General features: G+C 34.1%; 1 protein-coding gene across 4 annotated transcripts in view; it reads right to left on the reverse strand.

Annotated features, from left to right (window-relative positions):
• The window catches only part of LOC119635582 (MAGUK p55 subfamily member 7), a 28,917-nt gene extending 11,884 nt beyond the window's left edge, over positions 1-17,033 (reverse strand). The window contains exon 1 of one of the 4 annotated variants that reach the window (XM_038030450.1): positions 16,370-17,033. The gene's annotated coding sequence lies outside the window, so the exon portion shown is untranslated. The remainder of the gene's footprint in view (positions 1-16,369) is intronic. The other 3 variants (XM_038030451.1, XM_038030452.1, XM_038030453.1) reach the window with 3 other exon arrangements.
• Between the last annotated feature and the right edge of the window lie 10,048 nt (positions 17,034-27,081).

A 27,081-nucleotide genomic window follows, 5' to 3' on the forward strand; every position in this document is an offset into this window, starting at 1 on the left:
AATGAGTGAGAAGTAATAAAACCTTTCACAAGCAAATTACGTATACTAAAATTGGGTTAAGTCAGTCCTTTTTTTTCTTTCATAGGATGTCGCCTTCAGAACTAAATGAGTAAAGAGAAGGAGATAGGAAGATGGTGGCACTCTTACGAGTACGTTCCCGATCACTGCGTGTTATGCTTTTAACGACTGGGCGCTTACTGTAACTGTAACCATAAGAGTACCCATTAGTTTCCGCTGTTTGATAAAAGTTGGCCTAACCGGAAGATTTGGCCACCCTATCATCATCACATCTCTTTCCGTCTGAAAATGTCAAGGTTTTTGTTGAATAAGCATTATTTGCGGACAGTTTACGTTTCCTGTCTAATTTTGAGGATAGTGCTATTAAGCCTTTATAAGTAATAAACAGTGAATGCGTTACAATATTCAAAGTCCAAATGATCACGTGGCAGAGTAGGAGAACCATTAACAACAAAGATGACGGCAGTGCGCCGTATACTGGACTTCGTTTCAATCAGATAAAACTACCACTAAGGATTGTTACAAATAATAATTGATCCGATAGCGACAAAAAACAGGCGTGATAAGGCAAAAGTCGGGATATCGGGAGTTTTCAGTTTGAAAACATTTGAACCCATATAGCAAAAATCGTTCAGGAAATATTTTCAACCTGTTATGTACGACACACTGCCTAGTGTATTCACCGGACATTGCCCTTGCCGATTGTCACTTGTTCCGGTTGATAACACATACTGTGTCTGATCAGCGCTTTTCCTCATATGAAGAGACGAACAATTAGGTAAGTTCGTGGATAGGTTCAAAATATGAAGGTTTCTTCCGACATGGGTTGGGAAAAAGCAATGGCTACTGATCGACGCTAAAACGCAATGTACCGTTCTTTGGCAATAAATTCGCAACCTTTAGTAAAAAATTGGGTAAAGTGCATTGAGATTTGGAACTCGCACGCACTGACTTGGTAGTCGCGAAATGTATTGATGAATGTATTCTCATGAAAATGCATGAATAATCGTATTAAGCGAAATGAAGTAAGGTATTTAGAGGTTAGTCTTCGCCAGCTATAGTGTTTTTATTTATGTCTTGTTTTTGTTTTACTCAATATCACCAATTGAAAATTTACTCTGCAACCAAAGAGCCCTTCAATGCTTTCCTGCTCTACTGCAACATCTTGATACTTGAAAATATTGTCGAGTCTTTCTTTAAAAGTTTTAAGTTGTTTCTTTTCTTCTTTTTTTTTTTTTTTATTTATTTGCATTGAAAATTTAAATTTTAAAAATTAAAAATTGGAATTTGCTTTTCATTAAAGAAATTATGCCAAAAAGGCTAATTATAATTTCACGTCACCAAAAAGTATTCGGTTAATGGCGCCCGTTTTTCTATTGGGACATATATATTTTTGGCATTCATAACATGTCGCGTTAGAAATGAAATAAGAAAAACGAAAAATGAAACAAAAGAAAAAGAAAACATGCCTTGAAGAGAACATAATTGAAATAAGAGCTTTTAACGCATAAAAAAAGTATTTATGCAAAAGTGGCGGCATCTCTCTAATGGCGATGGTCACTTGCATTCGTACATATCTAGTATACAATACACGTACACAAACAATACATATCTATATGCACAAGCATGCAAGCACATAACATGGTGCGTCAGACATGATAAGCATACGAATGCCTTTTAAGTTAAGTTAAGCTCAGGTGCACCTAGATAGCAACAGCATCACTTTGAGGAGTGCAATTAAGAATTTTTGACTTTTACATTCTCCATATTAATTGAAAATTTCAATTTTTAATAATTAAATTTGAAATTTTTATTTTTTTCAATTGAATCAATAAAAGTGAACCTTGAATTTTGTCATCGAGTGATTTCGAAAAAGTATCTGAAAATGACCTTACATTGACCTGATATTTGATGCTAGATAACCCGCCCAACTTTGTCATTGCATTAAATTAATGCGTTTTGATGAACAATATTTTTAGTTTTTCCATCAGCAACATTTAAAAACAATGTTGACAGTTTTCCAACATCTGGGCGCAGTGCATGCAACAGTGCATGTGAAAAAAAAAAGAGGTTTTCAAGATTTCGTTGAGCTTATGAAACAAAACCCATTTTCTCTTTAGCTGCTTTTTCTCGAGATTGTATAGTTCTTGCTAATCGGGGCTTGAGAGAGATCCATCTTTTATTACATCGAACGATTCAGAGTCACTTTCTGAATCGATTCAAACTTGTCTGCCCCTCCGTCTGTCCGTCTGCCTCTCTTGTTCTCTTGTGTTCGACCTACCGGTCGCAATTTCCGAGATATTTTGATGAAATTTGGTACAATGATGTCTTTTGGCCCAAGGACAAACGGCTCCGATTGGTCCACTTTTCCCACCACTTCTCATATAACGCTTTATTTTGAAGGACAATAGGGAAAGGCAAAACTGTAGAGTCGTGCAATGTCGGTCCCCATTAAACTGTTTTCACTACCACCGAATATATTTATGCATTGTCTGATGGTTCCTTACATAAAAATGGAAATTCAAAGTATTCAGAACAAGAGTGGTTTTGCAAATTTTTTTCACAATATCTTTATATGCGAGCATTATCGTTAAAAAAAAAACACTAAGCTATTTACTTATTTTGGAACATCTGTTGCTATAAAAATTGCATCATGTAGAGCATAGTTTATAATATTTATCTCATTTACAAGTGCTGCTGAATAAAAAAAAATTTGCCCCATACATTTAAAAATTGCTGTTGTTCTAGGTGTGGAGTGCAGGAGGTCGAGATCTGATAAAAGATTTTCTTCCACTAAATCCAAACAAAATTATTTCGTTTTTTTTTTTTTCCGTTTTCATTAAATCTTTCGTAATCTCTTACAACCCCTGCAGATATTCGTTCATAACATTTATACGTTTGTACCTTTGAACGCGTATTTACGCTGGCCCTTTTTCCATATGTCCGAGCAACTATCCATAGACGCCCGCTCGTTGATAGCTTATAAATGCATTGTATTAGGAAATTGTTTTCTATATTTATGCTTATGTGTACGCATATCGTAGCCAAGGGGTCAATAACCTAAAGTACACTAATGGAAACGGTGAATCATTATTGCTATATATACATAGATATAACGTGTATCAATGCAAATATATGTATATTTTTCCGTATGCTAATAATAATATTTTCCTTTATTAATTAAACGGTTGTTGTGTGTTCTCATCATGTGCTTTGTATGTATGTGATTATCTCTCAAAGTTTTGTCGATATTGATGTTAATTAACTTTCAGTTTTAATTTTATATATTTTTGTTACTAGCAGTATGTGCCCAGCAAGATATGCACGTACTCTGCCCGCCTTCCCTAGAATTGTGCGTATAAATATAGTTTTTGTTTTGACCCAATTTCTTTTATTTTTTTTTTTTTTTTTGCTTTTTGGTTATATTTTAACGAAATGCAGAATATTGGCACCAGAAAAATTTTGAATACATATACGTATGCGTATAAGTAAACAAGTAAGCAAGCTATGTTCGCTTTCGTAGACAGCTACTATAGAGTGAGAGAAAACGTTTCGGAAATCTACGGCCCTGCTCTAATCAAATGGTCGTTGAAAATATCATTTATCACTAGCCATAGATCTTTACTTTTTTTTCTCATGACATTTCTCGTCTTTCTAATGCGAGATTTGTCCTGAAGTCGTTTTCAGTGATGTTGTCAAAGAATTTCGAACGAAACTACAAACGTTGAACGTTACATTAAAAAGTTCTGAGTAACTAGTTTTTATGATTTTCGTAGCTATTGCCGAAGGATGAGAAAAAAACTTTTGCAACACTCAGGAGGAAAACCCATTTAAGCATGTCTGTCTATCTGTATGTAAATATTCTCCTGATCGCAAGAAGAAAGCCATTAGCCTCAAATTTGCCAGAAGCATTGGAGATCTTGCACGCATGTTGGTAATGAAATTGGGCCAAATCGTTCAAAGGTTACGCTCACAGCACAACGTAACCCGAAACCACCCCTGTTTTCAAAACGTAAAGAAAATATGATTTTTTGCTCCCTATTTATAAACGACGCTACGGTAAAAATTCCCATTTATATTTTATGGGTGAGCCTGGAACACGTATGAAACACGAAATGGAAAAAATATCATTATTTTGTCAAAATGCTTGCATCGCCCTGGAAGAAGCTCCAGAGACCCGATAAAGTGTACATATTTGTCAGTCCGTCTGTTCATCTATCCGTTAATTGCTGTGATAACAAGATGAAGATATATCTTGCAGACACGCGATATAAATTTCAAATTTTTTTCTATAAAAATGAAAAAACTCAACCATGCCCATTTAATATTATCGAAAATGAAAAATAATTTTTTTCCATTTCTTGAGACCTATCTTAGAGTAACAATGATGGGTATGAGAGATGCGCCCACAACCGAATATAATCGTCTTACTTGTTTCTCTTTACATGCAAACGTCAAGTGAATAATGAAAAATTGATAAACTTGTATATAATACATAAATATATAAGTATAATTCTAATCGTCTAGATAATTTGAATGCATTTGCTAAGTAGAATCTAAGAATGTTTTTGAGTGTTTTGAGTGAAATTAAAAAAATAATATCAAAAATATAAATTAAATTTTAACGCAACTACATGCGTTTGGCAGCGTACCAGTTATCAATGTCGCCAAACCGCGTCCTAATTTAACCTAAAATAGAGACGTATACTCATGGACATCAAGGCGACTTCATTGAAATTACGCTGCCTAAGAATATCTTATGGACAATAAAAGCAAAACGCACGCAAATGTATCCAGTTACAGGAAATCTTTTTTCCGCTAATGGGATCAGGAGTTAATGAAGCAAACATATATATTTTTCCTTTACTATATATTCAGTCTCAACGGCTTTCCAATTCATATGTCGCAACTTTCTTTAAAGGCTTGACAGTGGTTATCCATGCTGTATCTACTATTGTGTGCTGCGTCGAATACATTTAAAGTTTGGAAGAACAGGTTGCACCTGGAATGTTATGCATTATCTAATGATTGCGAATGCAATTCACTTAGTTTGACCACTTGCAAGAACATCTCTCCGATTTCATCTTTCTTGCCAAAACTTTTTGCCCTGACTTCAAAGACTTGCATGGTCCTACTATTTTAATAGCTCAGGGTAATCATGGTAATCACTTGGCGAAATTACATCTAGACTCAATTGATTTGATGCCATTGTAACATTTTTCGACAATGCTTTGAAGATAAGCAACCGAAGTTAGTTATTTTCGCTGTTTGTGTCTCAATCCACTTAGATCCACATCCCAGGCTTTAGAAGTGAATGCGATCTTGTCGTGCATATTGCATTTCTTTATATCTTACTTGTAGGTACAATTGCGTTGCATCGGCTAAATCACAGCAACAGTCGCAAAAAAGTCAAAGACCGCATATTCGTTAGTCACAATGAGATGATGACTATAGACGTTTCGCGCTGACTTAGCGCCATTCCCTGCCTGGCATCATGTAATCTCGCAGTTTGGTAAAACCAAACCAAACATAGGATTGCTAGGATATTCGAACTGCTGCCATGGGCTTTCAATGCAAATGTACGACATCTCTCGATTAAAGGCATAGAATATCGCTCAACTAAAGCTTACATTTGCGAACAGGAAACAGTTTTCATATCGAGTCTTTTTACAGGGCCTTCCCTTTACAAGGCTTCTGGGGAAATTGACACATGGACGCCTAAGCAGATGTTTCTACCAAATTATGGGAGACAGTTTCTACCAAATTATGTTTCAACACTTAAATGCGAATCTTATTTAGTCTAATTTTGCCAATTTTTTTTTCAATATCATTAAACTGGTACTCATTCGTTCGCGTGAGACATGATATGGAGAAATCGAAACCGACAATGGATGAGAGGCAAAGAAAGAATTTCGAAGAAGTTGCTTACTGAAATAAATGAAGTGAAAATTTGCTCCTGCTTGAATGTTGTGGACACAGATCGATCACCGAGCCCCTCAGTGAAAAGCACAAAATCTTTCTGCATAGGCGAACGATCGTCTACATCTGAAGTGGAAACACTTTTATTGATCATTCTTTCAATGATGGAAAATTTTCCAAAGGGTCTGTCGAGATAAAATCAATTTTAACTAACAAAGACATTCATCAACAAACATAGAGCTCTGTTAAACGGTTATAATCGTGATATGGGGATTTGGAAGCCAAATCCGTTCAGACTCCTTTTCCAAATCTTTGAGGTAGTGGATAAGGAATTGATAGAAGGAAAAGATAAGGATGAGATAGTAGGAAGGAATAAGATAAGGAATTTTCACTTAAAGATATGAGCATATCGTTGAGCATACAAGGGATAACAGAGGAAAACTTAAGATAAGGATAAAAATTGTAGTGACTCTGCATAAGTAAATTTTTGGCATAAAAATCGTTAGATTACTATAATAAAAATACTCGTTTTTCTCGTGAAGAGACACATATAGCAAACATTTTTGTAATATTCGTTGTAATTGTATTATGATTTCATAAAAATCAATATTTCAAGTTTTTTCGCTACTATTTGTAGAGCAGAATCACTTACCTATTATTGCATTTATTATGTTTTTGCATATTTAAGTCATATTAACACAATGATAGATATAATATAATATAATATATGTGGACAGACATATAGATAGACATTTGCATGTTTAAATAGTATTGAGGTACTTGTCATGTTTTCGTTTTTCATTGTTTTTTTTTGTTGTTGTTGTTGTTATAATGTGTAGCCGCAATTTTCTTATTGGCTGGCTGGCAGTTAAAGTTGCCCACACAAATTCAAATAATCAAACAAACATTTATGCATTTGTTGTACATTTACTGTGCAATGATTGTTTGCTATTTATCAGTAAAAGCAGGATATGTGCGTTTGTATTATGGTTGCATTCGAGCAATTTTTTAAATGAGGACACGGATGTCATTGCATAACAAACTTCTTCCCTCGTTTTTATTACTGTTGTCATTGTTGTAGTTGGTTTGGCTAAAAGCCAAACAATTTTTAAGTATAATTTCGTTGTATGCAAAATTCAAATAAGAAAAAGTTTGATTTTTTTTTTTTTTTTTTTTGTGTCTTTTCTACTTGAACTGGGATACAAATAAATTTTTAATGGAATCCAAAAAAAAAAAAGAAAAAAAATATGCTCTGAGGAAATTTCGTTCAAAGAGAATTTTCATGGAAATGTCTTAAGGGTATTTATGAGTTTGTAGCGTACCAAATTAGAAACTAGAAAAATTTCAACTAAACAAAATTTTCTGATTCTTATTAAACACTTGACTGACTCGACTGCACAGTTTATGTTGTTATGAATGCTTTTCTAAGCAGTGCATCACATTTTTAGTTCATAATATTTCATGGTAAGCTCAACAAGTGATAATTGAATATGAGCGGTTTTAAGCGAATTTTAAATGAAGTGCTGAGGCACGTATCAGTGTTTCTCAAACTTCTCTAACGCGAGGGATCTTTAGGTGCAGGCGAACAAAAATTTGGAGAATTTAATCATTCATTAGAATGGTTAGGACCACTAGTAATATTTTTTTTTTGTATGCACATTAGCGAGAGATGGAGGTAGATTAAATATGTCCTTCCCTTTGCAACACTCGTACATATCCTTTAGAGGCCTCATGAAGTATATATACTTTCGATCAATGCAAAATTCCAAATCTTTGGAATCCTGGCAATCCGTCCGTCCGTCCATTCGTTTAAATATTAGTCGTTCTATTCACTTTTGATCATGCCAAAATTTCAAGTCTATAAAATGCTCCCGATCTGTCCGTCCATCCGTTTATTCGATTATCCATATGTCGTGTGGCCCAGTCGTCTGCTAATCCGTCTGTCTTTCTGCTTGTATGTAACGATATTTGCCTTTGCAATGCAGCACTGGCTCCGAAAATTTGGGTGGCCAGTTCAAACTCAACGTATAAGCGATCGATAAGCACAATATTAAACTTGGCGTTTTCTGGCCACACTTACTCCTATAATAGACAAAAATCTATCACTTACTGTTCGTAGAGGGTATTTGCCTGAAAGTTGTTGCGATCACATCCCTCCAGTGAATGAAAGGATATAACTTGCAGCCGGTAAGATTAATCTAGAACCCATTAAGAACAAATCTTCGTATCCTAAAATCAGAGGAAAAGATTGCTTTAAAATTTGGTACAAATATCTCTTAAGAACAAGCTAAAAGTTTGGCTAAACTTCGAGCGGGTTGGGGATGCTTATACAAGCATTTAACAAAATATTCGTTCTGTTTATTTGTTTAAGATACACAGATAAGGTTACAATGGAAAATTCGTTCGTAGCAGCGTTCATGAAATGCAAATTGGAGATCAGCAATGTAAACAGTATTTAATTGCTTAGGGCCTACTCTAGTTATTATTGCACTATTCAGGCATTTATTATTCTACTAATGTTACAATAAATGTGAACCTATAGAATTTCCACTTAAGAGACATTTTTCGGCATCTCGCGTTCATGTTCATGTATCCCTATGGTTAGAATGCATAAAATTGATGTAAACATAAGTATCAGGTTACGTTTATTTATACAATTTGAGCATAACACTGGCAAAGTATATTTTGCTGAGTTTTCTATTTTACGACGAGTATGAATCGCTTTGTGTCTGGTAAACGACTCTTTGCTTATATATGTCACCGTTGTTATATTATGTTCAGCATACACTTTTCGCACACATCAGCCGACGTTGAAGGTGACATGAATTGTATAAATGCTCCATTTTTCATTTCTAAAGTGCGGGACATTTATTTGCTTTTCTCTTAAATTGACGTGAAAAGTTTACAATTTTTCAAGGTTATTCAATTTAAAAATCAGCTGAAGTAATCCAAGAATTTTATGGCTTAAGGCACATTTTGTTGTAATTTCTTCATTATGTTAAAAAGAATATACAGGCAAGTCTTTTTTACACGATGGGCATGTTGCTTAAAAGGCCGCGCGCAAAAAAAATCGTGTAAAAAGGGAAATACGACATATGTAATAGATATGATTCACAACTTTAAAAATACGTGTAAGATGCAAACACTCGAAATATTTTTCAAAAAAATCGTGTAAAAAAGGTAATAATGCATATTTACAAAACAAAAACAATTTATTTTTATTACAAAGAAAAAAATCATTTTTAATTAGTGTGTAGTGAACATTTAGTCCATAAGTACAACATATAAGAATTAAAATTAGGAATGAAAATCAATTTTGCGACTATTCATCGCTAGGTGATAACATCGACTTTTAGAACTGTATTGAAATTATATCTTGCATCCTACGAAGTGGACATTCTTGGACATTCATGCACATTCAAATTGATTATGAAATTCGGGTAGTCTGTCTATAGCAGACCAAGGCACTAGCTTAGGTGCAATCATAAACCGACCAACTTCGTCAATAATCACGGTATTTCAACAATTATACTTTGTTGCTATATACCTAAGTTTGTCATGCTAGAACAAAAAATTCGTGTAAAAAGAATTGGTCGTATAATGTTTAGCTTTTTGCTTCAGAGGTTACCCTTGCTAGGTTTTTTTCTTTGTATGAAAAATTTTTCTCCCGCGTCAGCCATCTAGAATGTTATCGTCCAAGGCCAAACAGACGCTTTAACACTTTCTTCAAAAGCATTGCTTTTCGTACTTCTTTTGTTATTTTTTGTAATAAAATAATTTTATTCGGGCTACCTGCGTAGCATACTCTTCGAGACTATAACATGTCAGTATTATTTTTCGATTACGTTATGCTTTTCTGCAAATTATGTTAAGTATTTTCTTTTTGCTTACGTACGTCATTGTAAAATTTGAATGTTAAGGTATAGTCAGATATGTCAAGTAGTTACGTTAACACTTCACTTTGCAGGTATGTTGTGTTGATATTGGTTTTTGTGATATTAAACAATGCCTTATATTAAATGCTTTTTTATTTAAGTTTATTTTCCTTAGTTTCGATAAGATTTACTAATAAGCAAGCAGCTGACGAATATATTCGGCCAAAGCTAAATAAATTTTTTTTTTTTGTTATTTCCTAGAAATGCGAAACTGCTAACATGTTAGTTTTGTACAGTTTGTGCAAAACCACGCGGTATGCAAAATTTTTATATGCTTCTTTGCTTTTATCAAATTAATCTTGAGACTTAGTATAGAAAAAAAAAAAAAAAAAAAAAAATTGTAAGGCTTCGTTCTCTGTGAGAGAAAAAACCCTTAAGGAAATATTCTTGTTTTTTTTAAAACGCAATAAGGGATTTCTACTACACTTGATTTTACTTATCGCACATAACGCTGCAATTTTCAAGCACTAAGGGTATTGCACATGTTAATCAACCTTCGTACCAACTAAAATGACTAAAAGTAAAAATGCAGAAAAAATCTTTGAATTTTCTCTATAAATGAAAGTGAATGTGCTTGAAAAGAAATGTATTACAATTTTTGCAAGAATTGTTTTACACATTTCTACGCATAAATCCACTGATAGCCTTTGTCAATGATATTCTAATGGGTTTTGTGTTTTCCGCTACTAATTCACTCTCTGTACTTAAAACACTCAAACTGAATGCAATGAAAATGATGATTGTGTGACACATATTGAAAAAACTTTAACGAACGAAAATCTGTGTTCTTCACCTGTGCAGTACTAATGTCTTCACTATAAATTCTTTTGGGATTTCTGGATCACAACAGTGTGAAATATAAGTTTCATAGCTAAGATTTATTTACCCAAAAAGCCGTCAAAATTAATGACTTAATGCAGTGTTTTCAAGCGAAAACACTTGACGGCATGCTTGAGCAAACCCTCTAACCCGTCGATAGGGATATTTAAGGGGTAAACAATCTGCAAATTTCAATGGCTTTTAACAAATTCAATAAGACTCGTCAAGCAAGCTTAAGACTTGGAGGTAAATTAATTATGTTTTTTCGTTTGCATTACCCACACATACTGGTTAGAAGCTCTATAAGCCAAGTGCATTTTTGATGATTACAAAAAAAAGGTGTCCGTCTATCTGTTCATCCATTTATGCGATGATCTTTTTGTCTTTCCTGCTATTGATTCTTCAGTCCTTTTGTCTTTCTGATTGCGTATAACAATGCTTGCGGTAGCAATGTGGCGGTGGTGGTCTCGAAAGTTAGAATAAACATATGGAAATTAACATGTAATCGATCGATCGATGGCCGCAATATTAAACTTAGCGTGTTCTGGCTACGTGAAGTAAGCTTGAGACCTGACATTACTCTACCAAGGATCTTCGATTCTTGATCGCATAATTTCTTATCTACTGTTTTCGCAATGGCTTACGAATTTTTCATGCTCGTTTTACTTTCTATTTAAAATTCGAATTTTTTGAGTTAGCAGTGGTGCATCATCTTTGAGACCTCGACAATTCCATTGGAGATTTCACGCCAGTCTTACCTATTCAATTTGATCTGATGACTGCTAAGAAAAGCGTCGACAAATTCAGTAAACGACTAAACTCCACTATGAATACATCATAAACGTCAGATTGCTTTATAATTTTTTTGGTAAACCCACGTAAATGTGTTTTGTAAATATGTATTAATATTCAAAAATCTAATAAGTATTGATCCTTTAAGATTAAAACGTACTTCCATTAATATCTGTGCTAAATCTAACTGGAGAACGCGCGCATATTGTGTGCTTCCCACAAATCTTTTACTAAGAATTGTTTTTTTTTCTTCATTCATTTCATTTGCTTGCATATAGCTGCTTATAGCTCAAAGATACTAAAAAAAGAATTGAGTAAATCCAGTTAATAGGTTTAATATTTTTATAATTTTGTTAACCAGCTCCCATTTAACATTTACATCACTCAATTTTAGGAGAAATTCTCTTTGGCTCTTTTCTTCAGCGCTTCTCTTCCCTTTTCTACTGACATTGTTGAACTCTCTCTTTCTTAAAAGTTTCCACTGTTGGCGCTCTCCTCAATTGCTTTTAAGATAGTGGCTCTTTTATTTTTTTTTTATTTATTTATTTTTTTTTATTTATTTTTTTTTTTTTTGATAAATCTCCCGTTTATTTAGGAAGAGAACAAATTTTTTTATTGCCGGGATACTCTATACTCTATAAACTTCACCGTTAAGTACTTGTGTATAAATAAATGCGAACCGGAAATGCACTTAAATTTATCCCGATGTATAAATATCACATAAACCAGTAACATTGACAGGATGTAACCTTGAACTACTTTATTATATACGTATATATATAAAAAAAAATTTTTTAATTTAAACGCATGTACTTGTGTGTGTATGTATACGTAGCCATAAAGGTTTACAAATATGTATTCGCGTGTGTATAATTTCATACACATACTCATACAAAGAAAGTTTTTCTTTTTTTTTTTTTGTATCAAACGTTACTTGTGCGTCACAATCTTGACATTTAAACATATAGGATTAGAGTTTTTATTTTTTGCAAGGTTTCATCTTGAGATTTGTGTTCACGTTTGTATGTATGTATTCTAAACTGACGGTGTATCGCAAATAATGATATATGATGATAGGACATAAATAATGGATGATTTTGTAAATAAAACTCTTTTCTTTTTTTCTTTGATTACACTTTAGTTCCTTAAGAAGTGTGTATTAGTAGTAGTAGATAGACCACAGGATGAAAATTAAACCTTAAACGGTCAACAATCAACTTATATTTGAAATGATGAATATTCAGTAGCCCTATGCCTAAGTCTCCCTCAACTAAGAGTATTGTGTTATCCTCCTTTGTTTTTAAGGGGACGAGAGTTGTATCGAATAAAAGTTGAACGAGCTCTGAAGCACATTTAACAAGCTTCTATAGCATTTGTTTATAGCATTCGTTTTTAGTGTGATGTAAAATGACGTCAACATAATAATATTTCAGTTTTGAAGCCAAGTATTACACCCATCATCGAAGGATGACGAGTATATTCAATTTGTCAAAGCGTTGGCAACACTCAGAAGGAAGTCCCAGGCGACCACATAAAGTGCATATGTTCTCTGTGGTAAACATTCCCCGTGGACTCGACAAAAAATGGGCCAATCGAATAGGATCGAAGCACACCCCCACAATAAAGCGTAAATTGACCTCACATCTGATAGGGTAACGATGATGGGTATAATAGATTCGGTGGTGTTCGAATATAATTTTTCAACCTGTTTTAACGTATTAATAATAATCGTTTAAGAAATTGGATCTCCCATGGACGTTATGGCATTCATTGCATACGTGCAATTAAAATGTAGTTAGTCTTACCAAATATTTTAAGACCGATTCCAAATATCACAACTATAGTTAAAATAAAATAGCTACGAATTTTGGACGTCCATGAAATCTTTACTGTCCGCAAACGTGTTAAGCAATATAGCGATTCATAAAATGTCAAGATTTGATTGGAATGCAGGTACAGCGAACTTTGATAAGCGCTTACTGTCTTCGTTGGCCTCTGGTTTCTTTAGAAGGCTTCAAATATGTTTACAAACTAAGGTGTAAAGAATTTCAACTTTCCCTGGCCAGTAAGTTTTCTTTTTTCTCCTCTGGTCATTAAGGGGACACCCTCTTTTCGCGTAATACGGTGACGATCAGAAACAAGTCAGCAAAGAGATGGAGAGATGATGGTCACAGTCTAGTACATGTCTGCTCAACCTTTAAGTGTTATACTTCTGCGGACTAACCACTCATTAACGACTGAAGTAAACACAATCGTATTCAGATTTGAACCCTCGAACACAGACTTGGTAATAGCGATTCTTATTTACTCGGCCATTTGCGCGGACAAAGTGAAATAGAAATGTAAAACAAGAAATGTAGGGAATAAAGAGATTAGTGGAAGAGTGGACAACCGGTTCTATTAACTATGATCAAAATTTTCGAAAAGTGATCATCTGTGCAATTAGTTACTGGATCTGTCTATCTACTGAAGTAAGCTAGAGCTAAAGTAGACTTACATCGAGGGCAAATGGTATTAGAATTAATTTGCTTATGTTGTGATGTTATCAAGTTCTTGGATTACACTTAAGCATTGACGACGTCAATGTAACGCCTCTCATGAAGAGGCAATGATACCTGCGTTTCCGTGTAAGCCTTGTGGCAAAAACTTTGCAAAATCATTACTTGCATACATATATATATATATATCACTTGAATTTATCAAGGAAAGTATTTAAACTAACCTTGTGATGAGCGTAAGTGTAACAGATAATCGATATAAATCAATTTATAATAAGCAATTAGATAAATATAAGCACACAGACGCCTGTGTGTATATACATAGAAAGTTTTTATAATAATAACACACAACATTTTACATTCAACAAAAGGGTTGATTGGACTTTAAAGGTAGCTTTGCATAGCGAACAAACAAAGGGGAAAAAAGCAAAAAAAAAAAAAAAAAAAACGTACACCACGTACCCTTGTCTTATATGCACAGCCAACAAGGACATCACACGTGTTTGTGTGCCTTGGTGAGACAAGTAATAAAGAAAAATATCTATATAAACAAAGAAGAAAGAGCGGAGAGAAGTAAATTTCTCTTTTTACCTTATTCAGTGAAAATGATGCAGAAATACTTGGGACATGAATTAATCTCTTTCTTTTCTTTTATTTTTCATTTCCGTATATTTCATAGTTCCAATGAACAACCGATAAGGTATAAGCAAGCATTTGTTTTGCGATCCGCTCAGTTGTAAGTTATAACGTCAGTTGAAACTTGGAGTGGATGGCTTAACCTATAAATGGAAAAAGTAGTAGAAGACCAGCTTGCACAACTAACCTGTAGAGAATGACTACTTAAAGATTTTGGGTTAATGACGAAAATCGCTGAAAAATAGACGAAAATGCTTGAATAGAAAGCAATTGCAATCTATTTGGAATGCAGATTCACCTTTAGTCCAATACTTAAAGGACGAGAAATTTAAAGGTTCTCTAATTGAGAGCTTTCATCATTCAAGCTGTACATCCTTCAAGAGTATGAAAATCATAAGAATTGAAACCGAGAGACTTCGAACAGTGCAAAATGCCATGTAAAACCATTTTACGCTTTTCTTTGCTTGATTGCTAATAAAAGGAGAATTTGTTGGGTTAAGCGTAAAGGCAGAAGTATTAGATGAAAGTTCTCAGATCTTAAAGACGACTGCAGAATTGATTACTCATGTCTTATGTATAGATTTGATAAACTGGAACATGTTGTTAGTAGTCAAGCTCTCATATCTCCAAAATTACAGTTTCTATGAGGCAAAACGATTAAAACAGCACTTGCGAATAAAAAATTTCTAAATCACTCAACTGAATGATTAAATTGCCTTTAACGATAGCTGACTTATAGCGTTTTATTATTTTTAGTTCAAAATATCGAGATATGGCAATATAATGGATAATTATTTATATCAACACATATATACATTCTCATTTCTTCGCGGAAGCAAAAGCGATGGAAATTAATTCAAGCACCTAATAATAAATTAAACTAAATAAGTAAAAAAGCTATATAGGGCTTTGGGCAAATTTTTTGATAACCAAGAGCCTAAACATAAGATTTTATAAAATATTTCGTTATCATAACAATCTTTGCTAACAGCAGACGTGCCACTTGCTCGATTGGAAGTGCTTTTTATATCCTACATCACTTGTGGTGTAAGGGTATATTAAGTCTTTGCAGCTGCAGGCAACGCTCAGAAGTATTTGAGATAGATACACCTTTTCTTATACCCATTGATTCAGAGCCACTTTATCACTTCCTTAATCGGGTTAAGCTTGTCTGTCCGTCTAACTGTCTTGTTTTATTTTGTTTAACCTGCTGTTCGCACTTTTTGAGTTATTTTGATAGAATTTGATACATCGATATATTTGGCCCAAGGAAGAATGCTGTTGAAAATGCTTCGGATCGGCCCAATTTTTCGACTAAGCGCCTTTTGAAAAATCGTTATATGAATAACCGTATTAAACGAAGCGGTGTACGGTATTTAATGGCGAGCCGCGACTCACTGCAGGGTTTTCACATGTTTTGTCTAGCATTTAAGAAACACTTATATTAAGTTTTAGTTCACAAGCAAGCAAGTAGGTAGTTCTCAAAGCTTGCCAGTTCACATTTTCAAGTCTTGTCAAGTATGGTGTATTCCGCCAAAGTTCCAATTGAGTATTAAAAATTTAGCATGGATTGGGAGACGGCATAATTAGCGCAATCTAAGCATAATAATAGCTGAGGTTAACTTGTGGTTTTACATAAAGATAAGTACAATTCTAATATGAACCCGCCCCCTCCACCATCCGACGGAATCATTTCCAATTAGTGTAATAAAACTAAAAAATATAAAATTCTATTGCAATATAATTATTTACCTTTAACTTTTTTTAAATAAATTCGATATTTTCTTTGTAAATGAAGAAGATTTAGAATGAATTAAAAGTAGACACTTGTTTCGTTACGTCTGTTTTCCGGGCTTTTTCTAACAATGTTTTGATTAAGTTTTGTTTTTGTTTTACTTTTGTTATTTTCCTTCTTTCCTTCTTTTTCTCTCAATTCTTTTCCTTTAGCGATTTTCGTAAACTTTACTCTGAAAGAGAAAACATGTCAAAATAAAAAAAAAATCAACACAAACCACATATACAAGCATTGCTTAGGGAAATTAGAAAAATTTCTTTTGTTGTTTTTCTTTTTGTTTTTTTTTTTTTTTTTTTAATTTCGTTTTCTTTCCTTTTTATTTGACTCTTTATTTTATTAAAACAGATTGGACCAAGCTGTGCATAGGTAGTGTGTGTTATATGTAAGTATAGAAATGTGGTTATTTTTAATTTTCATTTTCAATTTTTGCACACACAAAGGCACACACAAACATATTTTATAGCTATAGCTACGCCACAGCCGCAGCCGACATACATAGCAATAATTATGTGCTTATTTTTAGACAAAATCTTTGCCTCCCTTCGCATAATTATTTCGAATATTTAAAAATATTTCAGTCTTTACATAAAATTTCGTCACCATACATATGTGTAAAAAGTAAAGTTTCTTCAAGAAAAGAATTTACAAAAATAAAAAAAAATAAAAAAAAATTTCTACATCACGTGCTTTATATTTTCGTAATCGAATTAGTGGTAATTGACGATTTTATTTTTAGTTTTTTTTAAATTTTCAATAAACTTTTTTTTTCTGCTTCTTTTTAACTTTGTTTTTTTTTTTTTTTTTAGATATTATATACTGGTATGGTTAGCACTAAGTTTTCGTTTCCTTTTTTTTTACTTTTTTTTTGGCTTTTTCCCCCTTGCAGACTAATTTTCCCCGTTACGCCGTTACTCAGGCTGTGCTGTATTCGCTTCAATTTTCAAAAACCTCGCATAATTTTTTCATATTTTCCTTGCAAAGAGAAAAAACCAACTGAAAATGTTGAAAATATCTAGAAAATGATGAGAGTTACTTTTTGTTTACTTCTATCAAAAAACATATGTATTTTTTTCTCATACACATTCTGAGTGGCTTTTGTTCATTTTGAGAGACCTGCCGTTTGATTTTTGGGAATTCTGAGAGACCTGCCGTTTCATTTTTAGAAATTCTGAGAGACTATTCGTTTGATTTTTGTTCATGATAGTCATGTGAGTGAATTCCAATTTAAATTCTTATTAATTTGTCTGAGTTAGTCAAATTTGAGTTGTTTTATGTCTTCCCTTGCTTTCGAATACAAATAGTGATTGAAAAGAGAGAGAGAGAGAGAGAGAGAGAGAGAGAGAGAGCGAGCGAGTGTTATAAGCTGCGCATGTCAGCACAAAAACGGAAATTTCTTTTAAGCAAGACACACAGGGTGTCATGCACACCGGGTGCAAAAAAACAAGGATGCTGACCATTAACTTAAAACCAAGGAGAGGCGCGCGCCTTCACGCCTATGATTCGATATTAATCTTTTAGTAAAGCTTTAACATGGACCCTGGTTTGAATTGCTAAGTAAGCGGAGTCAAGTGAGTTTCAAGCTAAACAACTGTTAGTTACTTTTTAGGAGGTTCTCTAGCACGTCGTCTCCTTGCGCTTCGAATTTACCAACACTTTGCTCCAAGTGATCGTCGCTGCACACTCTAGACACCCTAGTTAGATGACAATTAGTCCTACTAAACAAAGCGGTAATAGATTAAGACCGGAAAACAGACTCAATGAGACTTCTTGTGCATAATGTATATGGGGTATATCCAAAGATCGGTATGTATACACTTAGGGTTTGTTTTTTCCATGGTATGTTTCTCACTTAACAGAGCTTAACCAGGTTACTTCACTCTTTCTTAAGGTGTTTATTCGATCTGGTACGGTGGCAAAAATTTTATTCAAAGCTATTGGACCGCCTCGAGCAATTTTTAAACCTTCTCTCATATAGTGAAAACGACAAAAAGGTATAATTTGCAATGCTTCACGATGAAAATTATATCATAATAGTCATTTAATATAAAAAAATTAAGTGTACCAAATTTGGACCATCTCGGTCTTGGATCCTACCCTAACAACGATTTGAATGAAAATTGAGCCTTTGTAAAGCAGAAAAGTCTAAGTTTTAACAAGTGGTGTTGGAAATCGACCCATAATAATTTAGGAATTTAACTCTCCAAAATTCGACCCATCTACGCATTCTTTTTAATGCTTTAAGATTAAATTTGTATTGCATTAGATTGTGTTTTGGGCTCGCTTGCCCAGAACTACGCACATGAAAAACATGCCTTTATATACAACCAAAGATATAATTCTTATGTTCTATAATAAAAATAAGAATTGTGTTGGACAATGTAACATACGATATTTAATGGTCGGCCTCCCTCGACTATATGTGCTTACTTGTTTTTTTTTTCAACAAAATTTTGATGGCTTATCTCCTCTATAAACAAGTAAAATATTGTGCTCAGGTGAGGTCAACTTTTAAATGCTCTACACCACTTTCCTTGAAGCAGCTCACTGCGCCTTCTTCCCATGTAAAGGGATATGTTTCGTGCAAGGCCTTATCCATCAACTGTCGCGGTGCATATATAGCAAAATTAATGTTTTTCCCAACGATCTGATTATTAAAAATTTTCCTACCCAATCAATTTTCAGTATAATCCCACCTGGGCCAAAAAATGCGCTTGAATGCCACTTGAATATCTCAAAAATTGCCTAAATATGTCAAAAAATTATCTTATAAGCTGAATGCAATTTTTGTGGACAGATATCAGACGCAGAGAAGTGCTTAAATCAATTCAGAAAATAATTCCGAATTCTAGATTCTAGATCGACCGAGATATCTTATTTAATTTAAACAGAAACTTGAACAAAAACCTTGAACCTTCGGTAAATAAAAAACTGAAAAAATTTGGATATAAAAAACCGACCAACTGTATAAAACTGTATTGAGAATTATAGTATATCGAGCTAACACTAAAAATCAGTCATTAAGAAATTATGTAGTCTAACGTATATAGCTACGCCCATTTAAATAACACGCACCCCATTGCAAACAAAAGTTTTATTAAAAGTTTTATAAAAGAATACAAAATATTTATTTTTAAAATATATTTAAACTTTTACTAAAAAAATGAAAAAATGTTTGAATCACTGAAAAGATTACATTTCTTACTCTAATCTAAAAACAATCCCGAAGGCACCAAAAATTAAAGCAAGAAAATTAAATTAGCTCGGGACCGAATCTTTTACACCCATTACCATTATCCCAAAAAGAAGAAGTCATGCTCTTCAAAATGGAGCTGTAAAATTAAAGATTGTGTCGTATAGCCATGTGGGTGTTATAGACGTGTCCTTTGAGAAGAGTGGCTCAATTCCAAATTCTTTTGCAAATTTCATGTTCGCTAGCGGGAGATTGTTTACCGTAAATACAAAGTTACGCAAACAGACAGATGGACAGATGGACAAGCGGACATGTTCAGGTGCATTCCGTAAAATGCTCACATTTTCCTCCTTTTTTTTTTATCCCCTAAAGATAGCATATTGGAGAATTTAACATGACGGGATCATTTTTCAACTTTCTCTCATGTAAATGTTTTAATGAACAACAAGTAAAAGGGCCAACCTTTAACCGCCATGGATCATTTCCCTTAACTCCTATTATTCATGTAACTACCGAAAATAGCACATAGGTGTATATAGTATGTGGGTGTATAAAATTTCATTAAAAACCTCAACATTTGCGACATTTGGGTTGAATACAAGAAAACCAGATGGACAGCCAGACAGAATGACAGACAAGCTTAGGTCGAAACAGGAAATGAGAGTCGGTATAATAAAAAGAGGATCTATCTCAAGTCGTTCTGGATCTTGCGTACGTTCGCACAAACACAATATACCCTCATACCCCTAGTGGTGTAAAGTATAAGAAGCCTGTACATGATAAGATGGTCTAACTTTTAACACTTTTTAATCAAAATGCCTCTAGAGAAGGCATTTGGCCCACATGGTAAATTCGCTGCACTAAATTCGACTACTTTGTGATGCTCTTGAAATCTTCCTGCGTATAATGGTTCTCATGAAAAATGCCGTCGCAACAAGGTCTAATTTTTGGTATTTTAGGAGAAAAATTATGGCTTAGGATATTTAATGCGCGGTCTTGTCGGACTGCAACGTTTTAGCGCACGTCAACACTAACGTTCTCCTTTCCTCTTTGATGTCCTGAAGTCTTCCACAGCTTCTGATCCAATAAAAATTTCATCTATCTTTTTGTTCTGAGGCATACTCTGTACTCATAAGGATAATAACGATAAATATTTCAGTTGAGATTTTTTTATAGCAGATTTTTGCTAAACAACGTTACTAACAAAGAATACAATTTTTTTTTTAATTATTATATATAATGGGAAAAAAATTTTTAAATTTATTTTAAATTTGTGCTATATATGTGTCAATGGCTGTAGGTGCGATTCCGTTTATAATATGCTTTTGTTTTGTTTTCATATTTTTAATTAAAAAACTTAAAATTAAAATACTTTAGCCAAAGTATTTACCAAACCAGTGTTTAGAATTGTAAAAGCCACCACCTAAGCCATGCAATGAGCCAAAGCCCCAATTCCTGAAGCCAACCAAATTTTTAAAACCATAGCCAAGAGCACCAAATTTGCCGCCAAATTTACTTAAATCACGAACTCTTCTTAGCTGATGGTCAGCACCAAAGGTATTAGACGACTTGTAATCTTCAACATTCCAAGGTGTGTGAGTTTGTGCCGTATTAGGTAAATGTAATGCCAATTGTGTCTCTTTCTTTAGATCTCTAGGTAAATGCTCAGCTGATATAATTAAAAAATTACAGTGTATTAAAAAAAAAAAAATTACGAAAATTTTCATTTTTAAGTTAACTAATGAAGTTGGAGACTTAAACGCGACTTCTTTTTTTCAAGATGCAGTTAATGATTTTTATACTCTTTTCGAGTTTATTTTATTTGCTTTTCTTATTTTGAAGCAAACAAATTATCACCTTATAGCATGATAACCATCGATGCTGTAATCATGTTTTTTCCCTAATTGTAGTGGAGAAGGCGATATGTTGGTATTCCCTTTATAATGGATGTTAACAATATTTTCAAATATTTTTGCATGAATGAATGATTTAACAAAAACAAGTGAAAACACTACAGTGGGCCATGGCTCACTATTAAATACCCTACGACACTTAGCTTAATACAGTTAGTCATATAATGACTTTTTAAAGCAAAGCTTTATATAGGAACTGGTTGAAAAAATGGTCTCATATAAAGGCTTTTCGATACCGTTCGGCTTTTGGGTAAACCACGTCGATGTACCGAACTTCATCAAAATATCTCGAAAATTGCAATCTGTAGGTCGAACACAAGAATACAAGAGGGACAGGCAGACAGACAAGGTTAAATCGATTCATAAAGTGAACACTGGGTGTTGCATACATCTGCACAAACTTAATATACCCTTGCATAACAAGTGATGTAGGGTATAGTGAGGTGGGGAGAGAGCGAGAGAAAGAGAGAAAGAGATCAAGGTTTTTAATTAGCTTAAGGTCAATGCTGAAGATTTTCGTTTTGCCTTCCACTTGTGTGTTTATATGAAGAAATTTAGGTTAACTTTGTTTCGACACTTCGTACAATTGATTTCATGCGAAAAATAGTTTAACATTGGCTGCTCGATATTTGCCCTAAATATGTATCAAGTGTAAAAAAAATGTGTTACTCGTTTACACTTTGATTTTTTTTTTTTTTTACCTATCGCTTTAATTAATTTGTAAAAAAGGCCTAAAAAGTGGTCTCGAATAGCAAATAAATGAAAATACATAGAGCGGGAAATACATTGTGGTGAAGCCAATTAAAAAATTACTATAGTCAAAAATCACCTCGGACATGAAAGTAGGCTTCAAAAAACATGCATGACTTCAGATTCATCAAACTATGCAATTTTAATAATCAATAAAGTCATTGGATTCCAAGAGCTCCATCTTACTAAGAGTAATTTCAAGGTAGGGGGCATTACCCCTAATTACATGTTTTACGAAAAACAAGAGATAGAGTTTCTACAATAGGCATGTTACCTCATAGAGCAGGATGATTACTTGCATAGCCTTAAAATTCTCTCTCTGCATATTCGTTAGAAACTATGTGACTGTGTATATTGGGCCGACGGATCTATAGTTGCAATAAACTTAAAGAAAAAACTCAGTGAAAAGACATAGGAGGATTGTGATCAAAAAGTAGTGGGACTGCACTTTTTCAAAACACCCGCGCTATGATATCGATGTATATATATTATATATAATATCGATCAAAAAAATGATAGGTTAATATGATTCTTATGAACTTATGTAACTGTGTGCATTGGACCTGCAGTTCCATAGTTGCAATTATGTTAAAAAAAAAAAACTCAGCCTAAGAGTGAAAAGGATGAATTCCATTCTGGACAAAAAGTGGTGGAACTGCATTTTTTTAAAACACCTGCGCAATCGATATATGTATTTTTTTGGTAGATTAACATGATTGCTGTGGACAGCTGTATTGTCTAAAAAGTATTGTACCTTCGGTGCACTCCAAACTTCATTCATCAAATTCGTACTCATATACACTTTCTTGTGTATTTAAGAGAGAAAAGCAATCTTTCTTTTGTTTACCGCTTTCTTTTGGCCGATGTGCGAAATAGGATACATTAATTATTGATACGCAGGCATTACATGCTATTATGAAGCTACAATTAAAATGTAAGCTCAAACAGTTGATTGGTAACCACTGGTGAGCCACATTACTAAAAGTTACGACGTAATGAAATTTTGATAAAGTGAGCTTTTAAGGTGAAAACACATTGTGTCACGTGCTGCAAATGCCTTCACACTTACTCTGCACGTATCCAGCATCTACAAAAAGTCTTAGAAAGTAGAACATTCTGAATCGATTTAGAAACGTCTGTCCGTGTGTCCATTCAACGAAAACGCTCTCACGGCCATAATGGCTTGAAATTTGGTGCAAACATTGGAAGCTCTTTCAGGTAGTGAATGTTCGAAAGACACACCCACAGCAAAACATAAGCTCAGAGCACTCCTGCTTATGTTTTGAAAAGCAAAACAAATTGCGTTTTTCGTCATTGCCCACAAAACTGCAGCAGATAAAATCATAAAGATTTTTCCGTGAGCACGCTCACTTAATATTACAAACTGACGACATTTAATTTTTGTCGTTGCTTTTTTTTTATAAGTATTGGTGGTCTTCCACCTGATATCGCAATCCTCGTTCATACATTACAGTATCCATCCAATAAGAATTCAAAGCACTTGCTAGTCCTTCTTACGTATGTTTTTGCTGCTGGTTATACCATTTCTCCGTCAGGTTCAACACGTTGAAATGCATTGAAAGTGACTTTTTGTCGTCGCACGATGATGTGTAGAGTGAGCTTTCTTTAATTTTATCTACACAAAAGTCGGCAGAATACATTAATCGGGGTCATTTGAATACACCAAAGAGCTTAAGATTTTCTCCGCTTTTCCTATCTGCTCATTAACTGTTTTCACATGGAAGCATTCCTATTATATCAATCAAAGCCGAGAGGCTGACGCCAAATTATTCAAATATGTCATTTTATTAGTGCTTAGAGGTATTTACTGATTATAAACATTTGCTAGAATGCTATCGGGTCTTTGTGCTGCTCACACATTTTTTAAGCAACCAGTTTCGTATGCACTTGACATTAGAAACATAGATTTTTTTCGTTTCATTTTTTTTTCTACGTTTAAAGTTGAACGAACGCAATTTGCAAAGTCGCTATTAGTTCAGGATAAGACCTGTTTGTAGATGAAAATTGTTTTTGGCGTAAGAAAAACTGGACATACGTGTCTTTCTTATGTAAATATCTAATATGTTATAAATTAAGTATAGCCCAGGATGAATGAATGGGAGTCCATAACGATTACTTATTATTGCATTGCTGCATCGGTATTATTAGCAGCAATTTGCCAGAAACTAACTACTAACAAGTAGAAATTTTCTGGTTTTATTTCTTGATTTGTTTTTGCGGTATTTTCTTAAAAGTTAACGAACATCTTTTTGCCTATAAATTTCTCTGCAAGATCTGGAACTATTTTATTTATTCATCGCGTATCCAGTGGCATATAACGTTGCTGTGAACGCTTTACAAACAAATAACGAAAATGAAGTATCTTTGTTGTGTTTGGTTGTTTGTGATCTGTTTAGTGATTTATGCTCAGCAATTCGCTATGGGTTTGCATATACAACGGGCTCCGGAAATTGTCGAAAGGATAACACGTCAGGCTACACGTTACATTGGCGGTATCGTTGGTGGTGGCGGTGTTGCACAAAATTATCGACCTTCGCAACATATAGCGACTGCCGCTAATTATAATAAGCGCACTTTGCCATCTAATTTAGGCGGAGCAGCCATCAATTTGAATGCTGGTCAGCGTACTAAAGGTGTTGGAGCATACAGTTTCGGTGGTATGGCTAGTGGTCGTCCTTCTTATGGCAACACATTCGCTATTAATACAGCGGCCGTTGGGCCTGGCGGCGGTGGCGGTAATGCCGTTCCTGTTGGTTCAATTAAGTCTACTAATGGCTTACACTCACAATTATTCAATCAACAATTGCAGCAGCATTTATTGAAAGCTCAACAATATCAGCAACAACAAAATAGAGCACAACAACAACAAGTGTACCGTCAACCGTACAATGGCAATTATTAAGGATGTGAGATAAAATTTTGAAAGTAAAATTTGGAAAAATATTGTGCGTATGTGAGTGGGCAGAGGAAAAAGGGGAAAAATATGATAAATAAAATGAAAACGTGAGCGATAAAAAAGTTTAACTTGTAGATTTTGAAAGAATGTTGTTTGTACTGTTGCGTAAAAGTAACCAAACCCTCAGTCCTTTGATAAGCGACTTGGCAAAATTTTTGATCGAGGGATACATGGGATGGAAGAAAGGTTTTTTGATAATTTCTTTTGAGTATTGATAAAGTATTCCTTCTTCAGTTAATGGAGCTTTGCGGCCTTTTGTGCATCCTTTTTGTGCAAATTTCAATTAAAAAACAAAAAATAAAAACTCTATAGTAGTAAACGGTCCGGGATTAATTATACTCATTTATCTTCACGGATCAACTTTTTAAAATAAAGCGTTTTAATAAAAGTGGTCTCATCTGAATCATTTTTAAAGCAAGTCAGTATACAAAATTTCATCGAAACATCTCAAAAATTACGGCCTGTAGCTTGGAGATGAGAATGCAGACAGACGGACAGACAAACCATCAGTATGATAGAGGGTGGATTTATCTCAAGTTTTCTGGGTATGGCATACATGCGCACATAAAGTGAAAATTTTGTCGGGCCTTCCATAGGCCATTTTCAAAAAGCATGCTTCGAGAAGAACGCATTTAAAGTGTCGAGTGCCCATACACTGCGATAAAATTATGTACGAAAAATTAAATTATTTTTTCATTTGAAACTCTTACTTAATGTACGAAAAAGTTTGAAAAAATACTCTCCACATTTTATCCTTTTCCGCTTTCAAAAAGAACTTCGATTTTCAATCACATACTTGCAATTGTTGCAAGGTGTTTTCCAAGGGCCTTCCTAATCACGCATATACACACAGCATAGTTCCGGTGAACTCACCAGATTTGTATTATTATGAATGTTCAATGTCTTCGTTAAGTCAGAGACTTCTTTTCAATTTTAGCTAAGCGATTGCTCGCAATGATTTATGACGTGCTTTCACTTTAGTTTTGTCCCCGTTCTGTTGCGATTTGTCGTAAAGAATTTTTTTTGGGATCGAAAAGACGCTTATTTTCCGTTGTAATGTGGCGAGATATATATATGCATATAATAGATCTAGCGGAAAGTTTTTTAGAATCCTAATTTGTGAATATAGTGGGGAAAGGCTTGTTGAGCTGGGCCTTTGCGCCGTCTCCCATAGTGTCAGGCAATGATTTTGCTCTAACGTGATTTTGACAGTGTCGTCACTGGTTTGTCGTCTGTTTGAAATTTTTCGAGCCATCTTCTGCATGATTTATCAGATACTTTACTTTCACTAAATTCTTACAATAAAGTTTTGCTGCATGCTTCTGCAGCATTGAGATTTGAAATGTCGCCACCATTGACGAATCCATGTAATTTTGAGATAGTATCAAGCTTCAAACGAAGCGTGCCAAAATTTCACGAGATTCCAATCATTAGCTTACAAGTGACAATTGTTTAAATGCTCCGTGCCTTTGTAATTTTCAAAATAATAGAAAAGCTTTTTCAATGGAAAAGGTATGGTTTAAGCAAACCAATAACTTGATTCTATTCATCGACACAAATGGTGAACTAGATTTTATATGGGGCCGTACAAACATCGGTGATGCTTAACGTTCTGGTCGCCCGAATTCGGAAACTGTTTCAGGAAACACAAAACAAGTGCAGAAAATCTTGTTGGGAGACTGGGGAGTGAAATTGCGTAAGACGCCTTCATTTCATGTATTTACAATTCTGCATGGACATTTGGCCATGAGAAAACCTTGTTGGAAGTGGGAGCCTCGTTGCTCACGTTAACTAAAGGTAACAACGTTTTTTAGGCTGTTTAAGCGAAAAACGAAAGAT

The sequence above is a fragment of the Glossina fuscipes genome, unplaced genomic scaffold, assembly GCF_014805625.2.
Source record: "Glossina fuscipes isolate IAEA_lab_2018 unplaced genomic scaffold, Yale_Gfus_2 27, whole genome shotgun sequence".
In the NCBI taxonomy this organism is placed as follows: Eukaryota; Metazoa; Arthropoda; class Insecta; order Diptera; family Glossinidae; genus Glossina; species Glossina fuscipes.